This window comes from Schistocerca cancellata, unplaced genomic scaffold (assembly GCF_023864275.1).
Source record: "Schistocerca cancellata isolate TAMUIC-IGC-003103 unplaced genomic scaffold, iqSchCanc2.1 HiC_scaffold_929, whole genome shotgun sequence".
In the NCBI taxonomy this organism is placed as follows: domain Eukaryota; kingdom Metazoa; phylum Arthropoda; class Insecta; order Orthoptera; family Acrididae; genus Schistocerca; species Schistocerca cancellata.
Window position 1 is genome coordinate 1 of NW_026046937.1, and position 25,441 is coordinate 25,441.

Consider the following 25,441-nt stretch of genomic DNA (forward strand, 5'->3'; position numbering starts at 1 on the left):
GTCCCGACTTGTCCCGACTTTGCTCGACTGCCGCTCGCTGCCGCTCGGGTCGCGGCCCATATGACAGCACAAGCACGAGAAACATCTGCGAGACGGGCGCGGGCCTGACCGGCGTGTCCGAGACGCCGTGGGCGGCCGTTCGGAGCTACTAGAGCAGCGCTGTGCCGTGCCATGGAAAGGTGCGAAACCAAGGACAGAAGACACAGAATTTTTGTTTACAAATTTGCACGTGTACACTGCTACAAAACAATAAGCCCGGACGTATTTCGGAACATTTCTGCCGCTTAATACTGTTTTGTTATTTCCAGAGACACTTTGGAAATCTTCCTTGGCACACGCTTCTTCAAACTGAGTTCCCTAATATCGTATCTTTTGTTTATTACAACAGATTTAAGTCATTGTGGAAACATCTTTGTCGCATCGGAAAGGTAGCGTGAAGAGACGGCTGGCAGGGCTGGCGACAAGAAAGCAAAATATGAAGACAGCCAGAGGTCCCAGGCAGTCGCCGATCCGAATACTAACGTTGTTGCTTAACTTGGGTGATGGCACGAGAACGGTTGGTTTTTTTTTATTTATTTATTTATTTAGTTACTTTTCGGAATTTAGCACTGCTGCGTAACAGTAGGCTCTGGCGCATTTCAAGAACACATCTGTCGATTGGTAGTGTTTTGTCATTTTCAACGAGTTCCTAGCACTCTTCCTTCGCGCATTCTTACTCAAACCGAGTTCATTACCGTAATTTCGTATCTTACGTTTAATACAGTACTTTAAAATGCTTGTGGAAGCATCTTTGTCGACACCTGAAAGTTATTATGAAAAGAGGCCTGGCAGGTGTAGCGACGTAAAAATGAGAAAGAGCCATCAGCACGCGGTGTTCCCAGGCGGTCACCCATCCAAGTACTAACCGCGCCCGATGTTGCTTAACTTCGGTGATCGGACGAGAACCGGTGTAGTCAACATGGTACTGCCGTTGGCGTCCTTATAATGTAGCCGCACCACCGAAGAAGCATTCGCCTCTTCTCCCAACACACGCAATCGCCGCTTTCCGTGGCACATTTGACGCAAAGCGCGTCTTTCCACCTGGAAGGTGGCGCGGAGTGCGCGCTCGCCTCGGCGTCTCATAGGCGACTGCCGAACGTAGGTGAGACGCACAACACAGCTGCTCGATGCACCGCCTGTCATTCGTTTGGTGCGTGCGGCCTCCGACACCACTGGCGACGCGCCTTGTTCCTGTTATCCGGCGCAGGGCTTGCGCGCGGCCGGGCGGCGGGGGGACTGCGCGGGGTGTTGCAGTGTCCTGCTGGACCGACGGAAGCTTTCTCACCTGCCTGACACACGCCGCGCTTCCAGATTTATGCGTAATTTGCGCGGTGCATTTGCATTCGCGCCTGTCCCCCCTCCCGTCCCGACTTGTCCCGACTTTGCTCGACTGCCGCTCGCTGCCGCTCGGGTCGCGGCCCATATGACAGCACAAGCACGAGAAACATCTGCGAGACGGGCGCGGGCCTGACCGGCGTGTCCGAGACGCCGTGGGCGGCCGTTCGGAGCTACTAGAGCAGCGCTGTGCCGTGCCATGGAAAGGTGCGAAACCAAGGACAGAAGACACAGAATTTTTGTTTACAAATTTGCACGTGTACACTGCTACAAAACAATAAGCCCGGACGTATTTCGGAACATTTCTGCCGCTTAATACTGTTTTGTTATTTCCAGAGACACTTTGGAAATCTTCCTTGGCACACGCTTCTTCAAACTGAGTTCCCTAATATCGTATCTTTTGTTTATTACAACAGATTTAAGTCATTGTGGAAACATCTTTGTCGCATCGGAAAGGTAGCGTGAAGAGACGGCTGGCAGGGCTGGCGACAAGAAAGCAAAATATGAAGACAGCCAGAGGTCCCAGGCAGTCGCCGATCCGAATACTAACGTTGTTGCTTAACTTGGGTGATGGCACGAGAACGGTTGGTTTTTTTTTATTTATTTATTTATTTAGTTACTTTTCGGAATTTAGCACTGCTGCGTAACAGTAGGCTCTGGCGCATTTCAAGAACACATCTGTCGATTGGTAGTGTTTTGTCATTTTCAACGAGTTCCTAGCACTCTTCCTTCGCGCATTCTTACTCAAACCGAGTTCATTACCGTAATTTCGTATCTTACGTTTAATACAGTACTTTAAAATGCTTGTGGAAGCATCTTTGTCGACACCTGAAAGTTATTATGAAAAGAGGCCTGGCAGGTGTAGCGACGTAAAAATGAGAAAGAGCCATCAGCACGCGGTGTTCCCAGGCGGTCACCCATCCAAGTACTAACCGCGCCCGATGTTGCTTAACTTCGGTGATCGGACGAGAACCGGTGTAGTCAACATGGTACTGCCGTTGGCGTCCTTATAATGTAGCCGCACCACCGAAGAAGCATTCGCCTCTTCTCCCAACACACGCAATCGCCGCTTTCCGTGGCACATTTGACGCAAAGCGCGTCTTTCCACCTCGAAGGTGGCGCGGAGTGCGCGCTCGCCTCGGCGTCTCATAGGCGACTGCCGAACGTAGGTGAGACGCACAACACAGCTGCTCGATGCACCGCCTGTCATTCGTTTGGTGCGTGCGGCCTCCGACACCCACTGGCGACGCGCCTTGTTCCTGTTATCCGGCGCAGGGCTTGCGCGCGGCCGGGCGGCGGGGGGACTGCGCGGGGTGTTGCAGTGTCCTGCTGGACCGACGGAAGCTTTCTCACCTGCCTGACACACGCCGCGCTTCCAGATTTATGCGTAATTTGCGCGGTGCATTTGCATTCGCGCCTGTCCCCCCTCCCGTCCCGACTTGTCCCGACTTTGCTCGACTGCCGCTCGCTGCCGCTCGGGTCGCGGCCCATATGACAGCACAAGCACGAGAAACATCTGCGAGACGGGCGCGGGCCTGACCGGCGTGTCCGAGACGCCGTGGGCGGCCGTTCGGAGCTACTAGAGCAGCGCTGTGCCGTGCCATGGAAAGGTGCGAAACCAAGGACAGAAGACACAGAATTTTTGTTTACAAATTTGCACGTGTACACTGCTACAAAACAATAAGCCCGGACGTATTTCGGAACATTTCTGCCGCTTAATACTGTTTTGTTATTTCCAGAGACACTTTGGAAATCTTCCTTGGCACACGCTTCTTCAAACTGAGTTCCCTAATATCGTATCTTTTGTTTATTACAACAGATTTAAGTCATTGTGGAAACATCTTTGTCGCATCGGAAAGGTAGCGTGAAGAGACGGCTGGCAGGGCTGGCGACAAGAAAGCAAAATATGAAGACAGCCAGAGGTCCCAGGCAGTCGCCGATCCGAATACTAACGTTGTTGCTTAACTTGGGTGATGGCACGAGAACGGTTGGTTTTTTTTTATTTATTTATTTATTTAGTTACTTTTCGGAATTTAGCACTGCTGCGTAACAGTAGGCTCTGGCGCATTTCAAGAACACATCTGTCGATTGGTAGTGTTTTGTCATTTTCAACGAGTTCCTAGCACTCTTCCTTCGCGCATTCTTACTCAAACCGAGTTCATTACCGTAATTTCGTATCTTACGTTTAATACAGTACTTTAAAATGCTTGTGGAAGCATCTTTGTCGACACCTGAAAGTTATTATGAAAAGAGGCCTGGCAGGTGTAGCGACGTAAAAATGAGAAAGAGCCATCAGCACGCGGTGTTCCCAGGCGGTCACCCATCCAAGTACTAACCGCGCCCGATGTTGCTTAACTTCGGTGATCGGACGAGAACCGGTGTAGTCAACATGGTACTGCCGTTGGCGTCCTTATAATGTAGCCGCACCACCGAAGAAGCATTCGCCTCTTCTCCCAACACACGCAATCGCCGCTTTCCGTGGCACATTTGACGCAAAGCGCGTCTTTCCACCTGGAAGGTGGCGCGGAGTGCGCGCTCGCCTCGGCGTCTCATAGGCGACTGCCGAACGTAGGTGAGACGCACAACACAGCTGCTCGATGCACCGCCTGTCATTCGTTTGGTGCGTGCGGCCTCCGACACCCACTGGCGACGCGCCTTGTTCCTGTTATCCGGCGCAGGGCTTGCGCGCGGCCGGGCGGCGGGGGGACTGCGCGGGGTGTTGCAGTGTCCTGCTGGACCGACGGAAGCTTTCTCACCTGCCTGACACACGCCGCGCTTCCAGATTTATGCGTAATTTGCGCGGTGCATTTGCATTCGCGCCTGTCCCCCCTCCCGTCCCGACTTGTCCCGACTTTGCTCGACTGCCGCTCGCTGCCGCTCGGGTCGCGGCCCATATGACAGCACAAGCACGAGAAACATCTGCGAGACGGGCGCGGGCCTGACCGGCGTGTCCGAGACGCCGTGGGCGGCCGTTCGGAGCTACTAGAGCAGCGCTGTGCCGTGCCATGGAAAGGTGCGAAACCAAGGACAGAAGACACAGAATTTTTGTTTACAAATTTGCACGTGTACACTGCTACAAAACAATAAGCCCGGACGTATTTCGGAACATTTCTGCCGCTTAATACTGTTTTGTTATTTCCAGAGACACTTTGGAAATCTTCCTTGGCACACGCTTCTTCAAACTGAGTTCCCTAATATCGTATCTTTTGTTTATTACAACAGATTTAAGTCATTGTGGAAACATCTTTGTCGCATCGGAAAGGTAGCGTGAAGAGACGGCTGGCAGGGCTGGCGACAAGAAAGCAAAATATGAAGACAGCCAGAGGTCCCAGGCAGTCGCCGATCCGAATACTAACGTTGTTGCTTAACTTGGGTGATGGCACGAGAACGGTTGGTTTTTTTTTATTTATTTATTTATTTAGTTACTTTTCGGAATTTAGCACTGCTGCGTAACAGTAGGCTCTGGCGCATTTCAAGAACACATCTGTCGATTGGTAGTGTTTTGTCATTTTCAACGAGTTCCTAGCACTCTTCCTTCGCGCATTCTTACTCAAACCGAGTTCATTACCGTAATTTCGTATCTTACGTTTAATACAGTACTTTAAAATGCTTGTGGAAGCATCTTTGTCGACACCTGAAAGTTATTATGAAAAGAGGCCTGGCAGGTGTAGCGACGTAAAAATGAGAAAGAGCCATCAGCACGCGGTGTTCCCAGGCGGTCACCCATCCAAGTACTAACCGCGCCCGATGTTGCTTAACTTCGGTGATCGGACGAGAACCGGTGTAGTCAACATGGTACTGCCGTTGGCGTCCTTATAATGTAGCCGCACCACCGAAGAAGCATTCGCCTCTTCTCCCAACACACGCAATCGCCGCTTTCCGTGGCACATTTGACGCAAAGCGCGTCTTTCCACCTGGAAGGTGGCGCGGAGTGCGCGCTCGCCTCGGCGTCTCATAGGCGACTGCCGAACGTAGGTGAGACGCACAACACAGCTGCTCGATGCACCGCCTGTCATTCGTTTGGTGCGTGCGGCCTCCGACACCCACTGGCGACGCGCCTTGTTCCTGTTATCCGGCGCAGGGCTTGCGCGCGGCCGGGCGGCGGGGGGACTGCGCGGGGTGTTGCAGTGTCCTGCTGGACCGACGGAAGCTTTCTCACCTGCCTGACACACGCCGCGCTTCCAGATTTATGCGTAATTTGCGCGGTGCATTTGCATTCGCGCCTGTCCCCCCTCCCGTCCCGACTTGTCCCGACTTTGCTCGACTGCCGCTCGCTGCCGCTCGGGTCGCGGCCCATATGACAGCACAAGCACGAGAAACATCTGCGAGACGGGCGCGGGCCTGACCGGCGTGTCCGAGACGCCGTGGGCGGCCGTTCGGAGCTACTAGAGCAGCGCTGTGCCGTGCCATGGAAAGGTGCGAAACCAAGGACAGAAGACACAGAATTTTTGTTTACAAATTTGCACGTGTACACTGCTACAAAACAATAAGCCCGGACGTATTTCGGAACATTTCTGCCGCTTAATACTGTTTTGTTATTTCCAGAGACACTTTGGAAATCTTCCTTGGCACACGCTTCTTCAAACTGAGTTCCCTAATATCGTATCTTTTGTTTATTACAACAGATTTAAGTCATTGTGGAAACATCTTTGTCGCATCGGAAAGGTAGCGTGAAGAGACGGCTGGCAGGGCTGGCGACAAGAAAGCAAAATATGAAGACAGCCAGAGGTCCCAGGCAGTCGCCGATCCGAATACTAACGTTGTTGCTTAACTTGGGTGATGGCACGAGAACGGTTGGTTTTTTTTTATTTATTTATTTATTTAGTTACTTTTCGGAATTTAGCACTGCTGCGTAACAGTAGGCTCTGGCGCATTTCAAGAACACATCTGTCGATTGGTAGTGTTTTGTCATTTTCAACGAGTTCCTAGCACTCTTCCTTCGCGCATTCTTACTCAAACCGAGTTCATTACCGTAATTTCGTATCTTACGTTTAATACAGTACTTTAAAATGCTTGTGGAAGCATCTTTGTCGACACCTGAAAGTTATTATGAAAAGAGGCCTGGCAGGTGTAGCGACGTAAAAATGAGAAAGAGCCATCAGCACGCGGTGTTCCCAGGCGGTCACCCATCCAAGTACTAACCGCGCCCGATGTTGCTTAACTTCGGTGATCGGACGAGAACCGGTGTAGTCAACATGGTACTGCCGTTGGCGTCCTTATAATGTAGCCGCACCACCGAAGAAGCATTCGCCTCTTCTCCCAACACACGCAATCGCCGCTTTCCGTGGCACATTTGACGCAAAGCGCGTCTTTCCACCTCGAAGGTGGCGCGGAGTGCGCGCTCGCCTCGGCGTCTCATAGGCGACTGCCGAACGTAGGTGAGACGCACAACACAGCTGCTCGATGCACCGCCTGTCATTCGTTTGGTGCGTGCGGCCTCCGACACCCACTGGCGACGCGCCTTGTTCCTGTTATCCGGCGCAGGGCTTGCGCGCGGCCGGGCGGCGGGGGGACTGCGCGGGGTGTTGCAGTGTCCTGCTGGACCGACGGAAGCTTTCTCACCTGCCTGACACACGCCGCGCTTCCAGATTTATGCGTAATTTGCGCGGTGCATTTGCATTCGCGCCTGTCCCCCCTCCCGTCCCGACTTGTCCCGACTTTGCTCGACTGCCGCTCGCTGCCGCTCGGGTCGCGGCCCATATGACAGCACAAGCACGAGAAACATCTGCGAGACGGGCGCGGGCCTGACCGGCGTGTCCGAGACGCCGTGGGCGGCCGTTCGGAGCTACTAGAGCAGCGCTGTGCCGTGCCATGGAAAGGTGCGAAACCAAGGACAGAAGACACAGAATTTTTGTTTACAAATTTGCACGTGTACACTGCTACAAAACAATAAGCCCGGACGTATTTCGGAACATTTCTGCCGCTTAATACTGTTTTGTTATTTCCAGAGACACTTTGGAAATCTTCCTTGGCACACGCTTCTTCAAACTGAGTTCCCTAATATCGTATCTTTTGTTTATTACAACAGATTTAAGTCATTGTGGAAACATCTTTGTCGCATCGGAAAGGTAGCGTGAAGAGACGGCTGGCAGGGCTGGCGACAAGAAAGCAAAATATGAAGACAGCCAGAGGTCCCAGGCAGTCGCCGATCCGAATACTAACGTTGTTGCTTAACTTGGGTGATGGCACGAGAACGGTTGGTTTTTTTTTATTTATTTATTTATTTAGTTACTTTTCGGAATTTAGCACTGCTGCGTAACAGTAGGCTCTGGCGCATTTCAAGAACACATCTGTCGATTGGTAGTGTTTTGTCATTTTCAACGAGTTCCTAGCACTCTTCCTTCGCGCATTCTTACTCAAACCGAGTTCATTACCGTAATTTCGTATCTTACGTTTAATACAGTACTTTAAAATGCTTGTGGAAGCATCTTTGTCGACACCTGAAAGTTATTATGAAAAGAGGCCTGGCAGGTGTAGCGACGTAAAAATGAGAAAGAGCCATCAGCACGCGGTGTTCCCAGGCGGTCACCCATCCAAGTACTAACCGCGCCCGATGTTGCTTAACTTCGGTGATCGGACGAGAACCGGTGTAGTCAACATGGTACTGCCGTTGGCGTCCTTATAATGTAGCCGCACCACCGAAGAAGCATTCGCCTCTTCTCCCAACACACGCAATCGCCGCTTTCCGTGGCACATTTGACGCAAAGCGCGTCTTTCCACCTGGAAGGTGGCGCGGAGTGCGCGCTCGCCTCGGCGTCTCATAGGCGACTGCCGAACGTAGGTGAGACGCACAACACAGCTGCTCGATGCACCGCCTGTCATTCGTTTGGTGCGTGCGGCCTCCGACACCCACTGGCGACGCGCCTTGTTCCTGTTATCCGGCGCAGGGCTTGCGCGCGGCCGGGCGGCGGGGGGACTGCGCGGGGTGTTGCAGTGTCCTGCTGGACCGACGGAAGCTTTCTCACCTGCCTGACACACGCCGCGCTTCCAGATTTATGCGTAATTTGCGCGGTGCATTTGCATTCGCGCCTGTCCCCCCTCCCGTCCCGACTTGTCCCGACTTTGCTCGACTGCCGCTCGCTGCCGCTCGGGTCGCGGCCCATATGACAGCACAAGCACGAGAAACATCTGCGAGACGGGCGCGGGCCTGACCGGCGTGTCCGAGACGCCGTGGGCGGCCGTTCGGAGCTACTAGAGCAGCGCTGTGCCGTGCCATGGAAAGGTGCGAAACCAAGGACAGAAGACACAGAATTTTTGTTTACAAATTTGCACGTGTACACTGCTACAAAACAATAAGCCCGGACGTATTTCGGAACATTTCTGCCGCTTAATACTGTTTTGTTATTTCCAGAGACACTTTGGAAATCTTCCTTGGCACACGCTTCTTCAAACTGAGTTCCCTAATATCGTATCTTTTGTTTATTACAACAGATTTAAGTCATTGTGGAAACATCTTTGTCGCATCGGAAAGGTAGCGTGAAGAGACGGCTGGCAGGGCTGGCGACAAGAAAGCAAAATATGAAGACAGCCAGAGGTCCCAGGCAGTCGCCGATCCGAATACTAACGTTGTTGCTTAACTTGGGTGATGGCACGAGAACGGTTGGTTTTTTTTTATTTATTTATTTATTTAGTTACTTTTCGGAATTTAGCACTGCTGCGTAACAGTAGGCTCTGGCGCATTTCAAGAACACATCTGTCGATTGGTAGTGTTTTGTCATTTTCAACGAGTTCCTAGCACTCTTCCTTCGCGCATTCTTACTCAAACCGAGTTCATTACCGTAATTTCGTATCTTACGTTTAATACAGTACTTTAAAATGCTTGTGGAAGCATCTTTGTCGACACCTGAAAGTTATTATGAAAAGAGGCCTGGCAGGTGTAGCGACGTAAAAATGAGAAAGAGCCATCAGCACGCGGTGTTCCCAGGCGGTCACCCATCCAAGTACTAACCGCGCCCGATGTTGCTTAACTTCGGTGATCGGACGAGAACCGGTGTAGTCAACATGGTACTGCCGTTGGCGTCCTTATAATGTAGCCGCACCACCGAAGAAGCATTCGCCTCTTCTCCCAACACACGCAATCGCCGCTTTCCGTGGCACATTTGACGCAAAGCGCGTCTTTCCACCTCGAAGGTGGCGCGGAGTGCGCGCTCGCCTCGGCGTCTCATAGGCGACTGCCGAACGTAGGTGAGACGCACAACACAGCTGCTCGATGCACCGCCTGTCATTCGTTTGGTGCGTGCGGCCTCCGACACCCACTGGCGACGCGCCTTGTTCCTGTTATCCGGCGCAGGGCTTGCGCGCGGCCGGGCGGCGGGGGGACTGCGCGGGGTGTTGCAGTGTCCTGCTGGACCGACGGAAGCTTTCTCACCTGCCTGACACACGCCGCGCTTCCAGATTTATGCGTAATTTGCGCGGTGCATTTGCATTCGCGCCTGTCCCCCCTCCCGTCCCGACTTGTCCCGACTTTGCTCGACTGCCGCTCGCTGCCGCTCGGGTCGCGGCCCATATGACAGCACAAGCACGAGAAACATCTGCGAGACGGGCGCGGGCCTGACCGGCGTGTCCGAGACGCCGTGGGCGGCCGTTCGGAGCTACTAGAGCAGCGCTGTGCCGTGCCATGGAAAGGTGCGAAACCAAGGACAGAAGACACAGAATTTTTGTTTACAAATTTGCACGTGTACACTGCTACAAAACAATAAGCCCGGACGTATTTCGGAACATTTCTGCCGCTTAATACTGTTTTGTTATTTCCAGAGACACTTTGGAAATCTTCCTTGGCACACGCTTCTTCAAACTGAGTTCCCTAATATCGTATCTTTTGTTTATTACAACAGATTTAAGTCATTGTGGAAACATCTTTGTCGCATCGGAAAGGTAGCGTGAAGAGACGGCTGGCAGGGCTGGCGACAAGAAAGCAAAATATGAAGACAGCCAGAGGTCCCAGGCAGTCGCCGATCCGAATACTAACGTTGTTGCTTAACTTGGGTGATGGCACGAGAACGGTTGGTTTTTTTTTATTTATTTATTTATTTAGTTACTTTTCGGAATTTAGCACTGCTGCGTAACAGTAGGCTCTGGCGCATTTCAAGAACACATCTGTCGATTGGTAGTGTTTTGTCATTTTCAACGAGTTCCTAGCACTCTTCCTTCGCGCATTCTTACTCAAACCGAGTTCATTACCGTAATTTCGTATCTTACGTTTAATACAGTACTTTAAAATGCTTGTGGAAGCATCTTTGTCGACACCTGAAAGTTATTATGAAAAGAGGCCTGGCAGGTGTAGCGACGTAAAAATGAGAAAGAGCCATCAGCACGCGGTGTTCCCAGGCGGTCACCCATCCAAGTACTAACCGCGCCCGATGTTGCTTAACTTCGGTGATCGGACGAGAACCGGTGTAGTCAACATGGTACTGCCGTTGGCGTCCTTATAATGTAGCCGCACCACCGAAGAAGCATTCGCCTCTTCTCCCAACACACGCAATCGCCGCTTTCCGTGGCACATTTGACGCAAAGCGCGTCTTTCCACCTCGAAGGTGGCGCGGAGTGCGCGCTCGCCTCGGCGTCTCATAGGCGACTGCCGAACGTAGGTGAGACGCACAACACAGCTGCTCGATGCACCGCCTGTCATTCGTTTGGTGCGTGCGGCCTCCGACACCCACTGGCGACGCGCCTTGTTCCTGTTATCCGGCGCAGGGCTTGCGCGCGGCCGGGCGGCGGGGGGACTGCGCGGGGTGTTGCAGTGTCCTGCTGGACCGACGGAAGCTTTCTCACCTGCCTGACACACGCCGCGCTTCCAGATTTATGCGTAATTTGCGCGGTGCATTTGCATTCGCGCCTGTCCCCCCTCCCGTCCCGACTTGTCCCGACTTTGCTCGACTGCCGCTCGCTGCCGCTCGGGTCGCGGCCCATATGACAGCACAAGCACGAGAAACATCTGCGAGACGGGCGCGGGCCTGACCGGCGTGTCCGAGACGCCGTGGGCGGCCGTTCGGAGCTACTAGAGCAGCGCTGTGCCGTGCCATGGAAAGGTGCGAAACCAAGGACAGAAGACACAGAATTTTTGTTTACAAATTTGCACGTGTACACTGCTACAAAACAATAAGCCCGGACGTATTTCGGAACATTTCTGCCGCTTAATACTGTTTTGTTATTTCCAGAGACACTTTGGAAATCTTCCTTGGCACACGCTTCTTCAAACTGAGTTCCCTAATATCGTATCTTTTGTTTATTACAACAGATTTAAGTCATTGTGGAAACATCTTTGTCGCATCGGAAAGGTAGCGTGAAGAGACGGCTGGCAGGGCTGGCGACAAGAAAGCAAAATATGAAGACAGCCAGAGGTCCCAGGCAGTCGCCGATCCGAATACTAACGTTGTTGCTTAACTTGGGTGATGGCACGAGAACGGTTGGTTTTTTTTTATTTATTTATTTATTTAGTTACTTTTCGGAATTTAGCACTGCTGCGTAACAGTAGGCTCTGGCGCATTTCAAGAACACATCTGTCGATTGGTAGTGTTTTGTCATTTTCAACGAGTTCCTAGCACTCTTCCTTCGCGCATTCTTACTCAAACCGAGTTCATTACCGTAATTTCGTATCTTACGTTTAATACAGTACTTTAAAATGCTTGTGGAAGCATCTTTGTCGACACCTGAAAGTTATTATGAAAAGAGGCCTGGCAGGTGTAGCGACGTAAAAATGAGAAAGAGCCATCAGCACGCGGTGTTCCCAGGCGGTCACCCATCCAAGTACTAACCGCGCCCGATGTTGCTTAACTTCGGTGATCGGACGAGAACCGGTGTAGTCAACATGGTACTGCCGTTGGCGTCCTTATACTGTAGCCGCACCACCGAAGAAGCATTCGCCTCTTCTCCCAACACACGCAATCGCCGCTTTCCGTGGCACATTTGACGCAAAGCGCGTCTTTCCACCTCGAAGGTGGCGCGGAGTGCGCGCTCGCCTCGGCGTCTCATAGGCGACTGCCGAACGTAGGTGAGACGCACAACACAGCTGCTCGATGCACCGCCTGTCATTCGTTTGGTGCGTGCGGCCTCCGACACCCACTGGCGACGCGCCTTGTTCCTGTTATCCGGCGCAGGGCTTGCGCGCGGCCGGGCGGCGGGGGGACTGCGCGGGGTGTTGCAGTGTCCTGCTGGACCGACGGAAGCTTTCTCACCTGCCTGACACACGCCGCGCTTCCAGATTTATGCGTAATTTGCGCGGTGCATTTGCATTCGCGCCTGTCCCCCCTCCCGTCCCGACTTGTCCCGACTTTGCTCGACTGCCGCTCGCTGCCGCTCGGGTCGCGGCCCATATGACAGCACAAGCACGAGAAACATCTGCGAGACGGGCGCGGGCCTGACCGGCGTGTCCGAGACGCCGTGGGCGGCCGTTCGGAGCTACTAGAGCAGCGCTGTGCCGTGCCATGGAAAGGTGCGAAACCAAGGACAGAAGACACAGAATTTTTGTTTACAAATTTGCACGTGTACACTGCTACAAAACAATAAGCCCGGACGTATTTCGGAACATTTCTGCCGCTTAATACTGTTTTGTTATTTCCAGAGACACTTTGGAAATCTTCCTTGGCACACGCTTCTTCAAACTGAGTTCCCTAATATCGTATCTTTTGTTTATTACAACAGATTTAAGTCATTGTGGAAACATCTTTGTCGCATCGGAAAGGTAGCGTGAAGAGACGGCTGGCAGGGCTGGCGACAAGAAAGCAAAATATGAAGACAGCCAGAGGTCCCAGGCAGTCGCCGATCCGAATACTAACGTTGTTGCTTAACTTGGGTGATGGCACGAGAACGGTTGGTTTTTTTTTATTTATTTATTTATTTAGTTACTTTTCGGAATTTAGCACTGCTGCGTAACAGTAGGCTCTGGCGCATTTCAAGAACACATCTGTCGATTGGTAGTGTTTTGTCATTTTCAACGAGTTCCTAGCACTCTTCCTTCGCGCATTCTTACTCAAACCGAGTTCATTACCGTAATTTCGTATCTTACGTTTAATACAGTACTTTAAAATGCTTGTGGAAGCATCTTTGTCGACACCTGAAAGTTATTATGAAAAGAGGCCTGGCAGGTGTAGCGACGTAAAAATGAGAAAGAGCCATCAGCACGCGGTGTTCCCAGGCGGTCACCCATCCAAGTACTAACCGCGCCCGATGTTGCTTAACTTCGGTGATCGGACGAGAACCGGTGTAGTCAACATGGTACTGCCGTTGGCGTCCTTATACTGTAGCCGCACCACCGAAGAAGCATTCGCCTCTTCTCCCAACACACGCAATCGCCGCTTTCCGTGGCACATTTGACGCAAAGCGCGTCTTTCCACCTGGAAGGTGGCGCGGAGTGCGCGCTCGCCTCGGCGTCTCATAGGCGACTGCCGAACGTAGGTGAGACGCACAACACAGCTGCTCGATGCACCGCCTGTCATTCGTTTGGTGCGTGCGGCCTCCGACACCCACTGGCGACGCGCCTTGTTCCTGTTATCCGGCGCAGGGCTTGCGCGCGGCCGGGCGGCGGGGGGACTGCGCGGGGTGTTGCAGTGTCCTGCTGGACCGACGGAAGCTTTCTCACCTGCCTGACACACGCCGCGCTTCCAGATTTATGCGTAATTTGCGCGGTGCATTTGCATTCGCGCCTGTCCCCCCTCCCGTCCCGACTTGTCCCGACTTTGCTCGACTGCCGCTCGCTGCCGCTCGGGTCGCGGCCCATATGACAGCACAAGCACGAGAAACATCTGCGAGACGGGCGCGGGCCTGACCGGCGTGTCCGAGACGCCGTGGGCGGCCGTTCGGAGCTACTAGAGCAGCGCTGTGCCGTGCCATGGAAAGGTGCGAAACCAAGGACAGAAGACACAGAATTTTTGTTTACAAATTTGCACGTGTACACTGCTACAAAACAATAAGCCCGGACGTATTTCGGAACATTTCTGCCGCTTAATACTGTTTTGTTTTTTCCAGAGACACTTTGGAAATCTTCCTTGGCACACGCTTCTTCAAACTGAGTTCCCTAATATCGTATCTTTTGTTTATTACAACAGATTTAAGTCATTGTGGAAACATCTTTGTCGCATCGGAAAGGTAGCGTGAAGAGACGGCTGGCAGGGCTGGCGACAAGAAAGCAAAATATGAAGACAGCCAGAGGTCCCAGGCAGTCGCCGATCCGAATACTAACGTTGTTGCTTAACTTGGGTGATGGCACGAGAACGGTTGGTTTTTTTTTATTTATTTATTTATTTAGTTACTTTTCGGAATTTAGCACTGCTGCGTAACAGTAGGCTCTGGCGCATTTCAAGAACACATCTGTCGATTGGTAGTGTTTTGTCATTTTCAACGAGTTCCTAGCACTCTTCCTTCGCGCATTCTTACTCAAACCGAGTTCATTACCGTAATTTCGTATCTTACGTTTAATACAGTACTTTAAAATGCTTGTGGAAGCATCTTTGTCGACACCTGAAAGTTATTATGAAAAGAGGCCTGGCAGGTGTAGCGACGTAAAAATGAGAAAGAGCCATCAGCACGCGGTGTTCCCAGGCGGTCACCCATCCAAGTACTAACCGCGCCCGATGTTGCTTAACTTCGGTGATCGGACGAGAACCGGTGTAGTCAACATGGTACTGCCGTTGGCGTCCTTATAATGTAGCCGCACCACCGAAGAAGCATTCGCCTCTTCTCCCAACACACGCAATCGCCGCTTTCCGTGGCACATTTGACGCAAAGCGCGTCTTTCCACCTGGAAGGTGGCGCGGAGTGCGCGCTCGCCTCGGCGTCTCATAGGCGACTGCCGAACGTAGGTGAGACGCACAACACAGCTGCTCGATGCACCGCCTGTCATTCGTTTGGTGCGTGCGGCCTCCGACACCCACTGGCGACGCGCCTTGTTCCTGTTATCCGGCGCAGGGCTTGCGCGCGGCCGGGCGGCGGGGGGACTGCGCGGGGTGTTGCAGTGTCCTGCTGGACCGACGGAAGCTTTCTCACCTGCCTGACACACGCCGCGCTTCCAGATTTATGCGTAATTTGCGCGGTGCATTTGCATTCGCGCCTGTCCCCCCTCCCGTCCCGACTTGTCCCGACTTTGCTCGACTGCCGCTCGCTGCCGCTCGGGTCGCGGCCCATATGACAGCACAAGCACGAGAAACATCTGCGAGACGGGCGCGGGCCTGACCGGCGTGTCCGAGACGCCGTGGGCGGCCGTTCGGAGCTACTAGAGCAGCGCTGTGCCGTGCCATGGAAAGGTGCGAAACCAAGGACAGAAGACACAGAATTTTTGTTTACAAATTTGCACGTGTACACTGCTACAAAACAATAAGCCCGGACGTATTTCGGAACATTTCTGCCGCTTAATACTGTTTTGTTATTTCCAGAGACACTTTGGAAATCTTCCTTGGCACACGCTTCTTCAAACTGAGTTCCCTAATATCGTATCTTTTGTTTATTACAACAGATTTAAGTCATTGTGGAAACATCTTTGTCGCATCGGAAAGGTAGCGTGAAGAGACGGCTGGCAGGGCTGGCGACAAGAAAGCAAAATATGAAGACAGCCAGAGGTCCCAGGCAGTCGCCGATCCGAATACTAACGTTGTTGCTTAACTTGGGTGATGGCACGAGAACGGTTGGTTTTTTTTTATTTATTTATTTATTTAGTTACTTTTCGGAATTTAGCACTGCTGCGTAACAGTAGGCTCTGGCGCATTTCAAGAACACATCTGTCGATTGGTAGTGTTTTGTCATTTTCAACGAGTTCCTAGCACTCTTCCTTCGCGCATTCTTACTCAAACCGAGTTCATTACCGTAATTTCGTATCTTACGTTTAATACAGTACTTTAAAATGCTTGTGGAAGCATCTTTGTCGACACCTGAAAGTTATTATGAAAAGAGGCCTGGCAGGTGTAGCGACGTAAAAATGAGAAAGAGCCATCAGCACGCGGTGTTCCCAGGCGGTCACCCATCCAAGTACTAACCGCGCCCGATGTTGCTTAACTTCGGTGATCGGACGAGAACCGGTGTAGTCAACATGGTACTGCCGTTGGCGTCCTTATACTGTAGCCGCACCACCGAAGAAGCATTCGCCTCTTCTCCCAACACACGCAATCGCCGCTTTCCGTGGCACATTTGACGCAAAGCGCGTCTTTCCACCTGGAAGGTGGCGCGGAGTGCGCGCTCGCCTCGGCGTCTCATAGGCGACTGCCGAACGTAGGTGAGACGCACAACACAGCTGCTCGATGCACCGCCTGTCATTCGTTTGGTGCGTGCGGCCTCCGACACCCACTGGCGACGCGCCTTGTTCCTGTTATCCGGCGCAGGGCTTGCGCGCGGCCGGGCGGCGGGGGGACTGCGCGGGGTGTTGCAGTGTCCTGCTGGACCGACGGAAGCTTTCTCACCTGCCTGACACACGCCGCGCTTCCAGATTTATGCGTAATTTGCGCGGTGCATTTGCATTCGCGCCTGTCCCCCCTCCCGTCCCGACTTGTCCCGACTTTGCTCGACTGCCGCTCGCTGCCGCTCGGGTCGCGGCCCATATGACAGCACAAGCACGAGAAACATCTGCGAGACGGGCGCGGGCCTGACCGGCGTGTCCGAGACGCCGTGGGCGGCCGTTCGGAGCTACTAGAGCAGCGCTGTGCCGTGCCATGGAAAGGTGCGAAACCAAGGACAGAAGACACAGAATTTTTGTTTACAAATTTGCACGTGTACACTGCTACAAAACAATAAGCCCGGACGTATTTCGGAACATTTCTGCCGCTTAATACTGTTTTGTTATTTCCAGAGACACTTTGGAAATCTTCCTTGGCACACGCTTCTTCAAACTGAGTTCCCTAATATCGTATCTTTTGTTTATTACAACAGATTTAAGTCATTGTGGAAACATCTTTGTCGCATCGGAAAGGTAGCGTGAAGAGACGGCTGGCAGGGCTGGCGACAAGAAAGCAAAATATGAAGACAGCCAGAGGTCCCAGGCAGTCGCCGATCCGAATACTAACGTTGTTGCTTAACTTGGGTGATGGCACGAGAACGGTTGGTTTTTTTTTATTTATTTATTTATTTAGTTACTTTTCGGAATTTAGCACTGCTGCGTAACAGTAGGCTCTGGCGCATTTCAAGAACACATCTGTCGATTGGTAGTGTTTTGTCATTTTCAACGAGTTCCTAGCACTCTTCCTTCGCGCATTCTTACTCAAACCGAGTTCATTACCGTAATTTCGTATCTTACGTTTAATACAGTACTTTAAAATGCTTGTGGAAGCATCTTTGTCGACACCTGAAAGTTATTATGAAAAGAGGCCTGGCAGGTGTAGCGACGTAAAAATGAGAAAGAGCCATCAGCACGCGGTGTTCCCAGGCGGTCACCCATCCAAGTACTAACCGCGCCCGATGTTGCTTAACTTCGGTGATCGGACGAGAACCGGTGTAGTCAACATGGTACTGCCGTTGGCGTCCTTATAATGTAGCCGCACCACCGAAGAAGCATTCGCCTCTTCTCCCAACACACGCAATCGCCGCTTTCCGTGGCACATTTGACGCAAAGCGCGTCTTTCCACCTGGAAGGTGGCGCGGAGTGCGCGCTCGCCTCGGCGTCTCATAGGCGACTGCCGAACGTAGGTGAGACGCACAACACAGCTGCTCGATGCACCGCCTGTCATTCGTTTGGTGCGTGCGGCCTCCGACACCCACTGGCGACGCGCCTTGTTCCTGTTATCCGGCGCAGGGCTTGCGCGCGGCCGGGCGGCGGGGGGACTGCGCGGGGTGTTGCAGTGTCCTGCTGGACCGACGGAAGCTTTCTCACCTGCCTGACACACGCCGCGCTTCCAGATTTATGCGTAATTTGCGCGGTGCATTTGCATTCGCGCCTGTCCCCCCTCCCGTCCCGACTTGTCCCGACTTTGCTCGACTGCCGCTCGCTGCCGCTCGGGTCGCGGCCCATATGACAGCACAAGCACGAGAAACATCTGCGAGACGGGCGCGGGCCTGACCGGCGTGTCCGAGACGCCGTGGGCGGCCGTTCGGAGCTACTAGAGCAGCGCTGTGCCGTGCCATGGAAAGGTGCGAAACCAAGGACAGAAGACACAGAATTTTTGTTTACAAATTTGCACGTGTACACTGCTACAAAACAATAAGCCCGGACGTATTTCGGAACATTTCTGCCGCTTAATACTGTTTTGTTATTTCCAGAGACACTTTGGAAATCTTCCTTGGCACACGCTTCTTCAAACTGAGTTCCCTAATATCGTATCTTTTGTTTATTACAACAGATTTAAGTCATTGTGGAAACATCTTTGTCGCATCGGAAAGGTAGCGTGAAGAGACGGCTGGCAGGGCTGGCGACAAGAAAGCAAAATATGAAGACAGCCAGAGGTCCCAGGCAGTCGCCGATCCGAATACTAACGTTGTTGCTTAACTTGGGTGATGGCACGAGAACGGTTGGTTTTTTTTTATTTATTTATTTATTTAGTTACTTTTCGGAATTTAGCACTGCTGCGTAACAGTAGGCTCTGGCGCATTTCAAGAACACATCTGTCGATTGGTAGTGTTTTGTCATTTTCAACGAGTTCCTAGCACTCTTCCTTCGCGCATTCTTACTCAAACCGAGTTCATTACCGTAATTTCGTATCTTACGTTTAATACAGTACTTTAAAATGCTTGTGGAAGCATCTTTGTCGACACCTGAAAGTTATTATGAAAAGAGGCCTGGCAGGTGTAGCGACGTAAAAATGAGAAAGAGCCATCAGCACGCGGTGTTCCCAGGCGGTCACCCATCCAAGTACTAACCGCGCCCGATGTTGCTTAACTTCGGTGATCGGACGAGAACCGGTGTAGTCAACATGGTACTGCCGTTGGCGTCCTTATAATGTAGCCGCACCACCGAAGAAGCATTCGCCTCTTCTCCCAACACACGCAATCGCCGCTTTCCGTGGCACATTTGACGCAAAGCGCGTCTTTCCACCTGGAAGGTGGCGCGGAGTGCGCGCTCGCCTCGGCGTCTCATAGGCGACTGCCGAACGTAGGTGAGACGCACAACACAGCTGCTCGATGCACCGCCTGTCATTCGTTTGGTGCGTGCGGCCTCCGACACCCACTGGCGACGCGCCTTGTTCCTGTTATCCGGCGCAGGGCTTGCGCGCGGCCGGGCGGCGGGGGGACTGCGCGGGGTGTTGCAGTGTCCTGCTGGACCGACGGAAGCTTTCTCACCTGCCTGACACACGCCGCGCTTCCAGATTTATGCGTAATTTGCGCGGTGCATTTGCATTCGCGCCTGTCCCCCCTCCCGTCCCGACTTGTCCCGACTTTGCTCGACTGCCGCTCGCTGCCGCTCGGGTCGCGGCCCATATGACAGCACAAGCACGAGAAACATCTGCGAGACGGGCGCGGGCCTGACCGGCGTGTCCGAGACGCCGTGGGCGGCCGTTCGGAGCTACTAGAGCAGCGCTGTGCCGTGCCATGGAAAGGTGCGAAACCAAGGACAGAAGACACAGAATTTTTGTTTACAAATTTGCACGTGTACACTGCTACAAAACAATAAGCCCGGACGTATTTCGGAACATTTCTGCCGCTTAATACTGTTTTGTTATTTCCAGAGACACTTTGGAAATCTTCCTTGGCACACGCTTCTTCAAACTGAGTTCCCTAATATCGTATCTTTTGTTTATTACAACAGATTTAAGTCATTGTGGAAACATCTTTGTCGCATCGGAAAGGTAGCGTGAAGAGACGGCTGGCAGGGCTGGCGACAAGAAAGCAAAATATGAAGACAGCCAGAGGTCCCAGGCAGTCGCCGATCCGAATACTAACGTTGTTGCTTAACTTGGGTGATGGCACGAGAACGGTTGGTTTTTTTTTATTTATTTATTTATTTAGTTACTTTTCGGAATTTAGCACTGCTGCGTAACAGTAGGCTCTGGCGCATTTCAAGAACACATCTGTCGATTGGTAGTGTTTTGTCATTTTCAACGAGTTCCTAGCACTCTTCCTTCGCGCATTCTTACTCAAACCGAGTTCATTACCGTAATTTCGTATCTTACGTTTAATACAGTACTTTAAAATGCTTGTGGAAGCATCTTTGTCGACACCTGAAAGTTATTATGAAAAGAGGCCTGGCAGGTGTAGCGACGTAAAAATGAGAAAGAGCCATCAGCACGCGGTGTTCCCAGGCGGTCACCCATCCAAGTACTAACCGCGCCCGATGTTGCTTAACTTCGGTGATCGGACGAGAACCGGTGTAGTCAACATGGTACTGCCGTTGGCGTCCTTATACTGTAGCCGCACCACCGAAGAAGCATTCGCCTCTTCTCCCAACACACGCAATCGCCGCTTTCCGTGGCACATTTGACGCAAAGCGCGTCTTTCCACCTGGAAGGTGGCGCGGAGTGCGCGCTCGCCTCGGCGTCTCATAGGCGACTGCCGAACGTAGGTGAGACGCACAACACAGCTGCTCGATGCACCGCCTGTCATTCGTTTGGTGCGTGCGGCCTCCGACACCCACTGGCGACGCGCCTTGTTCCTGTTATCCGGCGCAGGGCTTGCGCGCGGCCGGGCGGCGGGGGGACTGCGCGGGGTGTTGCAGTGTCCTGCTGGACCGACGGAAGCTTTCTCACCTGCCTGACACACGCCGCGCTTCCAGATTTATGCGTAATTTGCGCGGTGCATTTGCATTCGCGCCTGTCCCCCCTCCCGTCCCGACTTGTCCCGACTTTGCTCGACTGCCGCTCGCTGCCGCTCGGGTCGCGGCCCATATGACAGCACAAGCACGAGAAACATCTGCGAGACGGGCGCGGGCCTGACCGGCGTGTCCGAGACGCCGTGGGCGGCCGTTCGGAGCTACTAGAGCAGCGCTGTGCCGTGCCATGGAAAGGTGCGAAACCAAGGACAGAAGACACAGAATTTTTGTTTACAAATTTGCACGTGTACACTGCTACAAAACAATAAGCCCGGACGTATTTCGGAACATTTCTGCCGCTTAATACTGTTTTGTTATTTCCAGAGACACTTTGGAAATCTTCCTTGGCACACGCTTCTTCAAACTGAGTTCCCTAATATCGTATCTTTTGTTTATTACAACAGATTTAAGTCATTGTGGAAACATCTTTGTCGCATCGGAAAGGTAGCGTGAAGAGACGGCTGGCAGGGCTGGCGACAAGAAAGCAAAATATGAAGACAGCCAGAGGTCCCAGGCAGTCGCCGATCCGAATACTAACGTTGTTGCTTAACTTGGGTGATGGCACGAGAACGGTTGGTTTTTTTTTATTTATTTATTTATTTAGTTACTTTTCGGAATTTAGCACTGCTGCGTAACAGTAGGCTCTGGCGCATTTCAAGAACACATCTGTCGATTGGTAGTGTTTTGTCATTTTCAACGAGTTCCTAGCACTCTTCCTTCGCGCATTCTTACTCAAACCGAGTTCATTACCGTAATTTCGTATCTTACGTTTAATACAGTACTTTAAAATGCTTGTGGAAGCATCTTTGTCGACACCTGAAAGTTATTATGAAAAGAGGCCTGGCAGGTGTAGCGACGTAAAAATGAGAAAGAGCCATCAGCACGCGGTGTTCCCAGGCGGTCACCCATCCAAGTACTAACCGCGCCCGATGTTGCTTAACTTCGGTGATCGGACGAGAACCGGTGTAGTCAACATGGTACTGCCGTTGGCGTCCTTATACTGTAGCCGCACCACCGAAGAAGCATTCGCCTCTTCTCCCAACACACGCAATCGCCGCTTTCCGTGGCACATTTGACGCAAAGCGCGTCTTTCCACCTGGAAGGTGGCGCGGAGTGCGCGCTCGCCTCGGCGTCTCATAGGCGACTGCCGAACGTAGGTGAGACGCACAACACAGCTGCTCGATGCACCGCCTGTCATTCGTTTGGTGCGTGCGGCCTCCGACACCCACTGGCGACGCGCCTTGTTCCTGTTATCCGGCGCAGGGCTTGCGCGCGGCCGGGCGGCGGGGGGACTGCGCGGGGTGTTGCAGTGTCCTGCTGGACCGACGGAAGCTTTCTCACCTGCCTGACACACGCCGCGCTTCCAGATTTATGCGTAATTTGCGCGGTGCATTTGCATTCGCGCCTGTCCCCCCTCCCGTCCCGACTTGTCCCGACTTTGCTCGACTGCCGCTCGCTGCCGCTCGGGTCGCGGCCCATATGACAGCACAAGCACGAGAAACATCTGCGAGACGGGCGCGGGCCTGACCGGCGTGTCCGAGACGCCGTGGGCGGCCGTTCGGAGCTACTAGAGCAGCGCTGTGCCGTGCCATGGAAAGGTGCGAAACCAAGGACAGAAGACACAGAATTTTTGTTTACAAATTTGCACGTGTACACTGCTACAAAACAATAAGCCCGGACGTATTTCGGAACATTTCTGCCGCTTAATACTGTTTTGTTATTTCCAGAGACACTTTGGAAATCTTCCTTGGCACACGCTTCTTCAAACTGAGTTCCCTAATATCGTATCTTTTGTTTATTACAACAGATTTAAGTCATTGTGGAAACATCTTTGTCGCATCGGAAAGGTAGCGTGAAGAGACGGCTGGCAGGGCTGGCGACAAGAAAGCAAAATATGAAGACAGCAAGACAGCCAGAGGTCCCAGGCAGTCGCCGATCCGAATACTAACGTTGTTTGCTTAACTTGGGTGATGGCACGAGAACGGTTGGTTTTTTTTTATTTATTTATTTATTTAGTTACTTTTCGGAATTTAGCACTGCTGCGTAACAGTAGGCTCTGGCGCATTTCAAGAACACATCTGTCGATTGGTAGTGTTTTGTCATTTTCAACGAGTTCCTAGCACTCTTCCTTCGCGCATTCTTACTCAAACCGAGGTTCATTACCGTAATTTCGTATCTTACGTTTAATACAGTACTTTAAAATGCTTGTGGAAGCATCTTTGTCGACACCTGAAAGTTATTATGAAAAGAGGCCTGGCAGGTGTAGCGACGTAAAAATGAGAAAGAGCCATCAGCACGCGGTGTTCCCAGGCGGTCACCCATCCAAGTACTAACCGCGCCCGATGTTGCTTAACTTCGGTGATCGGACGAGAACCGGTGTAGTCAACATGGTACTGCCGTTGGCGTCCTTATAATGTAGCCGCACCACCGAAGAAGCATTCGCCTCTTCTCCCAACACACGCAATCGCCGCTTTCCGTGGCACATTTGACGCAAAGCGCGTCTTTCCACCTGGAAGGTGGCGCGGAGTGCGCGCTCGCCTCGGCGTCTCATAGGCGACTGCCGAACGTAGGTGAGGACGCACAACACAGCTGCTCGATGCACCGCCTGTCATTCGTTTGGTGCGTGCGGCCTCCGACACCCACTGGCGACGGCGCCTTGTTCCTGTTATCCGGCGCAGGGCTTGCGCGCGGCCGGGCGGGCGGGGGGGACTGCGCGGGGTGTTGCAGTGTCCTGCTGGACCGACGGAAGCTTTCTCACCTGCCTGACACACGCCGCGCTTCCAGATTTATGCGTAATTTGCGCGGTGCATTTGCATTCGCGCCTGTCCCCCCTCCCGTCCCGACTTGTCCCGACTTTGCTCGACTGCCGCTCGCTGCCGCTCGGGTCGCGGCCCATATGACAGCACAAGCACGAGAAACATCTGCGAGACGGGCGCGGGCCTGACCGGCGTGTCCGAGGACGCCCGTGGGCGGGCCGTTCGGAGCTACTAGAGCAGCGCTGTGCCGTGCCATGGAAAGGTGCGAAACCAAGGACAGAAGACACAGAATTTTTGTTTACAAATTTGCACGTGTACACTGCTACAAAACAATAAGCCCGGACGTATTTCGGAACATTTCTGCCGCTTAATACTGTTTTGTTATTTCCAGAGACACTTTGGAAATCTTCCTTGGCACACGCTTCTTCAAACTGAGTTCCTAATATCGTATCTTTTGTTTATTACAACAGATTTAAGTCATTGTGGAAACATCTTTGTCGCATCGGAAAGGTAGCGTGAAGAGGACGGCTGGCAGGGCTGGCGACAAGAAAGCAAAATATGAAGACAGCCAGAGGTCCCAGGCAGTCGCCGATCCGAATACTAACGTTGTTGCTTAACTTGGGTGATGGCACGAGAACGGTTGGTTTTTTTATATTATTTATTTATTTAGTTACTTTTCGGAATTTAGCACTGCTGCGTAACAGTAGGCTCTGGCGCATTTCAAGAACACATCTGTCGATTGGTAGTGTTTTGTCATTTTCAACGAGTTCCTAGCACTCTTCCTTCGCGCATTCTTACTCAAACCGAGTTCATTACCGTAATTTCGTATCTTACGTTTAATACAGTACTTTAAAATGCTTGTGGAAGCATCTTTGTCGACACCTGAAAGTTATTATGAAAAGAGGCCTGGCAGGTGTAGCGACGTAAAAATGAGAAAGAGCCATCAGCACGCGGTGTTCCCAGGCGGTCACCCATCCAAGTACTAACCGCGCCCCGATGTTGCTTAACTTCGGTGATCGGACGAGAACCGGTGTAGTCAACATGGTACTGCCGTTGGCGTCCTTATACTGTAGCCGCACCACCGAAGAAGCATTCGCCTCTTCTCCCAACACACGCAATCGCCGCTTTCCGTGGCACATTTGACGCAAAGCGCGTCTTTCCACCTGGAAGGTGGCGCGGAGTGCGCGCTCGCCTCGGCGTCTCATAGGCGACTGCCGAAACGTAGGTGAGACGCACAACACAGCTGCTCGATGCACCGCCTGTCATTCGTTTGGTGCGTGCGGCCTCCGACACCCACTGGCGACGCGCCTTGTTCCTGTTTATCCGGCGCAGGGCTTGCGCGCGGCCGGGGCGGCGGGGGGACTGCGCGGGGTGTTGCAGTGTCCTGCTGGACCGACGGAAGCTTTTCTCACCTGCCTGACACACGCCGCGCTTCCAGATTTATGCGTAATTTGCGCGGTGCATTTGCATTCGCGCCTGTCCCCCCTCCCGTCCCGACTTGTCCCGACTTTTGCTCGACTGCCGCTCGCTGCCGCTCGGGTCGCGGCCCATATGACAGCACAAGCACGAGAAACATCTGCGAGACGGGGCGCGGGCCTGACCGGCGTGTCCGAGACGCCGTGGGCGGCCGTTCGGAGCTACTAGAGCACGCGCTGTG

General features: G+C 52.7%; 18 non-coding genes across 18 annotated transcripts; all 18 read right to left on the minus strand.

Moving 5' to 3' along the window:
- Positions 1–856: 856 nt before the first annotated feature.
- On the minus strand, positions 857–975 carry LOC126149416 (5S ribosomal RNA). Its single transcript, XR_007530860.1, has one exon. It is a non-coding gene; the product is annotated as a 5S ribosomal RNA (ribosomal RNA).
- Positions 976–2,258: 1,283 nt separating this feature from the next.
- On the minus strand, positions 2,259–2,377 carry LOC126149427 (5S ribosomal RNA). Its single transcript, XR_007530871.1, has one exon. It is a non-coding gene; the product is annotated as a 5S ribosomal RNA (ribosomal RNA).
- Positions 2,378–3,661: 1,284 nt separating this feature from the next.
- Positions 3,662–3,780, minus strand: LOC126149432 (5S ribosomal RNA). Its single transcript, XR_007530875.1, has one exon. It is a non-coding gene; the product is annotated as a 5S ribosomal RNA (ribosomal RNA).
- Positions 3,781–5,064: 1,284 nt separating this feature from the next.
- On the minus strand, positions 5,065–5,183 carry LOC126149433 (5S ribosomal RNA). The gene has a single exon (XR_007530876.1). It is a non-coding gene; the product is annotated as a 5S ribosomal RNA (ribosomal RNA).
- Positions 5,184–6,467: 1,284 nt separating this feature from the next.
- Positions 6,468–6,586, minus strand: LOC126149434 (5S ribosomal RNA). The gene has a single exon (XR_007530877.1). It is a non-coding gene; the product is annotated as a 5S ribosomal RNA (ribosomal RNA).
- A 1,284-nt stretch (positions 6,587–7,870) lies between these two features.
- LOC126149417 (5S ribosomal RNA) lies at positions 7,871–7,989 on the minus strand. The gene has a single exon (XR_007530861.1). It is a non-coding gene; the product is annotated as a 5S ribosomal RNA (ribosomal RNA).
- Positions 7,990–9,273: 1,284 nt separating this feature from the next.
- On the minus strand, positions 9,274–9,392 carry LOC126149418 (5S ribosomal RNA). Its single transcript, XR_007530862.1, has one exon. It is a non-coding gene; the product is annotated as a 5S ribosomal RNA (ribosomal RNA).
- A 1,284-nt stretch (positions 9,393–10,676) lies between these two features.
- LOC126149419 (5S ribosomal RNA) lies at positions 10,677–10,795 on the minus strand. Its single transcript, XR_007530863.1, has one exon. It is a non-coding gene; the product is annotated as a 5S ribosomal RNA (ribosomal RNA).
- Positions 10,796–12,079: 1,284 nt separating this feature from the next.
- Positions 12,080–12,198, minus strand: LOC126149420 (5S ribosomal RNA). The gene has a single exon (XR_007530864.1). It is a non-coding gene; the product is annotated as a 5S ribosomal RNA (ribosomal RNA).
- Positions 12,199–13,482: 1,284 nt separating this feature from the next.
- LOC126149421 (5S ribosomal RNA) lies at positions 13,483–13,601 on the minus strand. Its single transcript, XR_007530865.1, has one exon. It is a non-coding gene; the product is annotated as a 5S ribosomal RNA (ribosomal RNA).
- Positions 13,602–14,885: 1,284 nt separating this feature from the next.
- Positions 14,886–15,004, minus strand: LOC126149422 (5S ribosomal RNA). The gene has a single exon (XR_007530866.1). It is a non-coding gene; the product is annotated as a 5S ribosomal RNA (ribosomal RNA).
- Positions 15,005–16,288: 1,284 nt separating this feature from the next.
- On the minus strand, positions 16,289–16,407 carry LOC126149423 (5S ribosomal RNA). The gene has a single exon (XR_007530867.1). It is a non-coding gene; the product is annotated as a 5S ribosomal RNA (ribosomal RNA).
- Positions 16,408–17,691: 1,284 nt separating this feature from the next.
- On the minus strand, positions 17,692–17,810 carry LOC126149424 (5S ribosomal RNA). The gene has a single exon (XR_007530868.1). It is a non-coding gene; the product is annotated as a 5S ribosomal RNA (ribosomal RNA).
- A 1,284-nt stretch (positions 17,811–19,094) lies between these two features.
- On the minus strand, positions 19,095–19,213 carry LOC126149425 (5S ribosomal RNA). Its single transcript, XR_007530869.1, has one exon. It is a non-coding gene; the product is annotated as a 5S ribosomal RNA (ribosomal RNA).
- A 1,284-nt stretch (positions 19,214–20,497) lies between these two features.
- LOC126149426 (5S ribosomal RNA) lies at positions 20,498–20,616 on the minus strand. The gene has a single exon (XR_007530870.1). It is a non-coding gene; the product is annotated as a 5S ribosomal RNA (ribosomal RNA).
- A 1,284-nt stretch (positions 20,617–21,900) lies between these two features.
- Positions 21,901–22,019, minus strand: LOC126149428 (5S ribosomal RNA). Its single transcript, XR_007530872.1, has one exon. It is a non-coding gene; the product is annotated as a 5S ribosomal RNA (ribosomal RNA).
- A 1,294-nt stretch (positions 22,020–23,313) lies between these two features.
- Positions 23,314–23,432, minus strand: LOC126149430 (5S ribosomal RNA). Its single transcript, XR_007530873.1, has one exon. It is a non-coding gene; the product is annotated as a 5S ribosomal RNA (ribosomal RNA).
- Positions 23,433–24,722: 1,290 nt separating this feature from the next.
- LOC126149431 (5S ribosomal RNA) lies at positions 24,723–24,842 on the minus strand. Its single transcript, XR_007530874.1, has one exon. It is a non-coding gene; the product is annotated as a 5S ribosomal RNA (ribosomal RNA).
- Positions 24,843–25,441: the final 599 nt, after the last annotated feature.